This window comes from Bubalus bubalis, chromosome 20, assembly GCF_019923935.1.
Source record: "Bubalus bubalis isolate 160015118507 breed Murrah chromosome 20, NDDB_SH_1, whole genome shotgun sequence".
Lineage (NCBI taxonomy): Eukaryota > Metazoa > Chordata > Mammalia > Artiodactyla > Bovidae > Bubalus > Bubalus bubalis.
Genome location: NC_059176.1, coordinates 61,117,219 through 61,123,056, shown reverse-complemented (window position 1 = coordinate 61,123,056; position 5,838 = coordinate 61,117,219). Strand labels below are relative to the sequence as shown.

The window sequence follows — 5,838 nt, the reverse complement described above, 5'->3', positions numbered from 1 at the left end:
CACTTGCTATATGGTTAGTGCAAATTCCAATGAAATGCTCTAAAACTTACAAATATATTCTAAGGTTAATCTAGAAGAATATGAGAATAGAAAGACATACTTGAAAATGTACATAAGTAGAGGCATACTTGCTTTGCTAACTGCTAAGTCACTTCAGTCATGTCCGACTCTGTGTGACGGCATAGATGGCAGCCCACCAGGCTCTCCTGCCCCTGGGATTCTCCAGGCAATTATATTAAAACTTAAAGCTACAATTATTAAAGAAGTTACTCGGGAATACACTTAGGGATTAAAAAAAATATTTATGATTCTAAAGTAAATATCTTTTGGTTGGTGTGTTTGTGTGTTTGTATTTCAGTTTACAACATGATAGTGAAAACATTTCAAAGACATGGAAAGTGATCAATTACTCAATAAACCATCATGAGAAAACCGGCTACTATTTTTCGAAAGTATGTTAAATATTTATATTACAGTCATGCATAAAATAATTTTTCCTTTAAGCTCAGAACAATTATGAACAATTATATTACTTAATTTGAGGAGGGAGAAGGAATTGCTACAGTGTAAAAGTACAGGGAAAGTTTCAGGTAGATAGTAACATATAAAATTTTTATACTTCTTGTAACCTTAAGGCAAAGCTAAAAATAAAAAAATGGAAATATATTTACAACAAATTAAAAAGACAAAGAATTATTATCATTTATGCTTAAAGACTTAAAAACACATGTATACCTGTGGCGGATTCATTTTGATATTTGGCAAATCTAATACAGTTATGTAAAGTTTAAAAATAAAATAAAATTAAAAAAAAAAAAACAACAACAACAACAACAAAAAAAGCAAAAAAAAAAAAAAAAAAAAACCCAATGAATAAGATATTCAACATTCCGTTTAAATATTCAAAAGATTTTAATAAAAATTTACATATGCAAGGTCATAAATCTTCAATAAGCAAATATTGAATGCTAGACTTTCAAGCTAACAATAAAGAGAAAAGTTAAGAACAGTGTAATATTGGAGTTTGTGTTTTGGCCTAACAATTAAAATAATTCAGCTAAATTTGACTGTTTCTGATGAATTATGCCACTTTCTATAGGTGAAAGTATAAATTATCAATAGTATCTTGAAAGCAGCTTGTCAAAGTATTGTCAAAAATCAAGAATATCTATGCATTTTGTTTTATTAATTTCATTTCTATATGTCTACCATACTACCATAAGTAGTATGTTTACAAACTTTGTACATAGGATGTTTATTATGGTGTCATTCTCTTTATTTATTTTTGGTTGTCCTGGGTCTTCATGGCTGCATGCGAGCTTTCTCTAGTTGCCGAGAGTGGGGGGCTACTCTTCCTTTCTGTGGTGTGTTAGCTTCTCATTGTGGTGGCTTCTCTTGTTGCAGGGCACAGGTCCTAGGTGCCTGGGCTTCAGTCGTTGCCACACACAGGCTCAGAAATTGTGGCTTGCAGGCCCTAAAGTGCTCAGGCTTTAGTAGTGATGCATGGGCTCAGTTACTCTATGGCATTCCTTCCTGGACAAGGAATCGAACCTGTGTCTCCTGCCCTGGCAGTTAGATTCCTATCACTGTACTACCAGTGAAGTCCAATGGCATCATTCTTAAAAGAGCAAAAAATTGTTAGCAATTTTCATGTACAAAAGTATGGTAAGTTTCATGAACAAATAAAGATATTATTTTGAGGAATATTTTCTGACACAAGAATTATCCTAATATAGTTTTAAATAAAAAAGCATAATGATGTCTGTTTTGCATCATATATATATATATGTATATGGGCATTATATATATATCTATATATATATATACATACATGTGAAATGTTGGGTAGAGGCATGTTAACCTGTTAACAGCAAGTATCTCTAGTTGATAAGAAAATTGTATTCTTTTTTGTTTCTTTATTTTCTAAATTTAATGTGGTGTCTTTTCCTTTAGCTTTATAAGTAAGACACAGACATGGACACTGACAGACACAGATTTCTGAAAGAAAGACTGAAAAAATTGTTTCACTATTAGTACTTCCCATTTAAGTAATGGACGAAAAATTTAGAAACTTTATTTTGACACACATGAAATATCAATTTTCTGTCTTTGTCATGAAGCCAAATATAGAATTAAATAAGATAGTGAAGGGATTTACACAGTAAGCTTTGTACTATCAATTTATGAGTTCTAGTAAACTTCACTCTGCTTATAGTTCCTTGCAACTGATGTAGACTTTAAGACTATAGGAAGATTTTAAAAGTGTAAGAAAATTCAAAGTTCCACAAAGAAACCTTGGATCTTACTTAAGAAGTATCTTGAAGTCCTTTGGTCAAACTGCATGGCTGTGAATTTTTATGTGAGGGAGTGTCAGTCCAGAAAAATTCCTAGAGGAAATTGTGGAGGGCAAAATATAGGAGAAAGTGGAAAGCTTGGAGTGATAGAACTTTGAATATAACAATAGAATGGAAAAAAAAAACAAAGAAACAAAAAATAATTTTTGATAGCTAGAATTATTTGTTTAAAATATTATTTTGTAAGAAGCAACAAATCATTTTGAGCTGTGCTCAGTTCTTTAGTTAGCACTCAATTAACTCTGCTGAATCTCAGAAAGCGAATTCATTATTTTTCTGATTTGCTTTTAAAAAATGAGAAAAAAATGTCTTTGAATACATAAGGAATGAAGAAAATATCCAAATAAAAAGAATTTTACACTCTGAGTATTAGAAAATATGGCTCAAGTTTCCTCAACTAGTCTAGTAGAGTTTTTTTACACTGTATTTTACATCTTCCAATGGGTGTTGGGCAATTAAAACTGTATTTTGCATAGAGGGGAAAATGTAGAAAAATCAACAACTTAGGGAGGAAACAAATTTTAGGTTTGTGTTTGCTAGGTTTTTTCTCATTAATCAAGTAAGTTAGTAATGTTTAAAAAAGACAGTACTCTGACTATGGCATTCAGAAGTCACAGAGAAATTCTTCTGAGAAGTTGGAATCTTTTTATTTGTCACTACATCAAAGAGTGTTTCAAAGATTAGGGGGCTGTGTTCTTTGCTTTTCTCCAAGTTTTCAAGATAATGAAGATTATTTAAACAAAATAATGTTTAAAAACATGATGTTAAAGACAAATTTTTCAACTAGAACCCTCAAGAAATGTCACTTCTGTGTCTTGCAAAGACAGCCAGCATTTTCTCTAAGTAAATATCTGCTGGGAACATTTTAAGGGGGAAGTATTTTAAATAATGACATTTGTAGCTTCTTGTCTTTAATAAGTTTAAAAAAAAGGGAAATGAGTTTGTGATACACTTCATTGACACGGATCAAATTGGCTGATCAGAAAGTGAAAACTTTAACATTATGTTAGGTGGAAATGGTTAAAATTGTCTGTATCAATCATACCTGAGAAGCACTCATATATCATGGGTTTCTTTAACTCCAAAAAATGCCAACAGTTCATTGTAATGCTCACTTGCTTGTGGCAATTATACTATGTTTATATGTACACAATTGGATTTTCTATTAAATTAAGCAAAAAAACAACAACAAAAGCAAGAGTCAGGGAACCATAAGTTAGCTATGCAATATGAACAAAGCAGATTCATTTGTGATTAGAATGGAAACTTCATTTTGTCTTAACCAATGTAGATGTTTGGGGATAATTCTCTGTAGAAAATGCAAGATATATAGCTAGGCTTTTTAAGGTTCTAAGAAAGAGACACGTACAGATTGCCTTTGGTAATAGGTATTTATGGCAAGGATACCCTAGGATGTAATTTCAGAAGTAATGCTGTCTTGTACTCTGGATTTCACTACTTAAAAGAACTGGGGGTACTGCAGGCATTATGAAGTATGACAATGACTCAGTATAAAGGTAGTTTAGTAGCTTTCAGATTAGAAACTAAGTTCAAATGATTTATCTTTATTCACTTTACCAACCTCATTACTTCTTCAAATAAATAATCTGATTGATGGCTTTGTAACTATCCCAGAAGGAGTACCCTTGTCATCAAGAATTCAGCTTAGGGTACTTATGTAATGGTCTCTAAGTGGAAGGTTTATTTTCTCTTGACACATGGAGTTCAAAAAATAAATGACTGACTCAAGTACTTATTTGGGCTCCTCTTAGAAGTTAGCAATGACCATAGTTTATACAGTTATCCTGGAGTCTTCTGGTAGTAAGTTCAATAAATTAGCAATAGAAAAAAGGTACATAAAGCAAGGATTCAAATGGACCTCATAGATGTCCCCTGAAGCTAAATTAAGAGACAAATTTTACACTGAAAACTGGTGTTAATGATTAGTACTTTCAGAATGTTGGATTAGAAGCTTGTTGAGCTCTCTCTCTAGTAAAACAGCAACTTAACTGGTAGTTTATGAAAAGTATCCCAAGAGCATACACAGGTTAAGAAATATTTGTTCAAGAAAATCTACTGAAACTCAGTAATAGCAGTGAGAATCTGTGTTGTTGAAGCCTCTACCTGCTCCATTAACCCCTCTCTCCTCTCCAGGCTTGATATCGGAGAAGGACTACTGCAAGTGCTCTGTGCTGGACCAGGGTGACCAAGGAGATAAATGCTTACTTGAAAGCATGCCCAAACCACCTACATAATTATCAACATGGAACTTCACGGGCACAAAAGTTTTAAATACGACTTTTGACCAAACACTGGCTGTGTAATAACTAATCCTAATAACCTATTCTAACCTAAATGTAACTCCCACGAACACAAACATAAAAATTATATCATTATCCTTGGTAATCTGGAAAACTGTGTGCATGTTCAAGATTGTGCCCTTTCAGGAGAAATCAGAGATGATACTTCTAAGGCCTAGTAACTGGCTGAAACATATTAAGTAAATACATAGATATACAGATAGATAAACAAACAAATGAACTCCCTGAACCGTGGTAACTACCTTCAAGCTACATATACATCCAGTGGTAAAAGGTAAAATTAGCCTTGCTAAGTGGGCTTAAATATGGCCTTTGACTAATAAGTGGCTTATGTTGATGCAGGGTCAATGCCTAGCAAGCCAGACAACAATATAAAAATGAGCTTTATAATCTGAGTGGGGAGATTTGAAGTTTCAAATTGTAAGAGAACCAGATTTCCAAAATTAGTTCAACAGGGTCATTAAACAAATAAGCAAACAAACAGGCAAAAAATAATGACAACCTCTGGCATGTGTGAGTTGGGAAAATATTATATGGAGCTGCTAAAACATACAATTTAAGTTTTCAGCTTTTAATAACAACAAAAAATTAAGAACTACAAAGAAAAAGGAAATTTTGAATCATGCATAAAAAATCAAAATGGAAGCTGGTTTTGAAGAGACCCAGTTGTTGAATTTAGCAGACAAATACTTCAAAGCAATAATTGTAAATAAGTTCAAATACTATAGTTAACTATGTTTCAATAATTAAAGGAAGGTATAATGATAATATTATTAAATAATGTAAATCAATACAAAATATGGAAATGATTGGATATTTCAATTTCCAAATTTCCAAATGGAAATTCTGATATTAAAATCCAACTACATCAAAAATTTACTAGCAGGACTGAGAAATAGATATAAGCAGGCAGAAATAAAGGATGAGAAAACTTTAATATTGATTCAATAGATACATTACAATCTGAAGAATAGAGGAAAAGGAATGAAAAGAAAATAAGTCTTAGAAAAATGTGGGACATCAATAAATACACTAAAATTCATATAATGGGTATATAAGAAGTAAAGGTAGCTCATTTGGTAAAGAATCCGACTGCAATGCAGGAGACCCCAGTTCTATTCCGGAGTAATGAAGATTCACTGGAGAAGGTATAGGCTATCCAC

The 5,838-nt window shown here is 32.3% G+C and overlaps 1 long non-coding RNA gene across 1 annotated transcript; it reads left to right on the top strand.

Moving 5' to 3' along the window:
• Positions 1 to 356: 356 nt before the first annotated feature.
• LOC123330833 lies at positions 357 to 4,760 on the top strand. The gene is made up of 2 exons (XR_006547026.1): positions 357 to 452; positions 4,509 to 4,760. It is a non-coding gene; the product is annotated as an uncharacterized LOC123330833 (long non-coding RNA).
• The last annotated feature ends 1,078 nt before the right edge of the window (positions 4,761 to 5,838 follow it).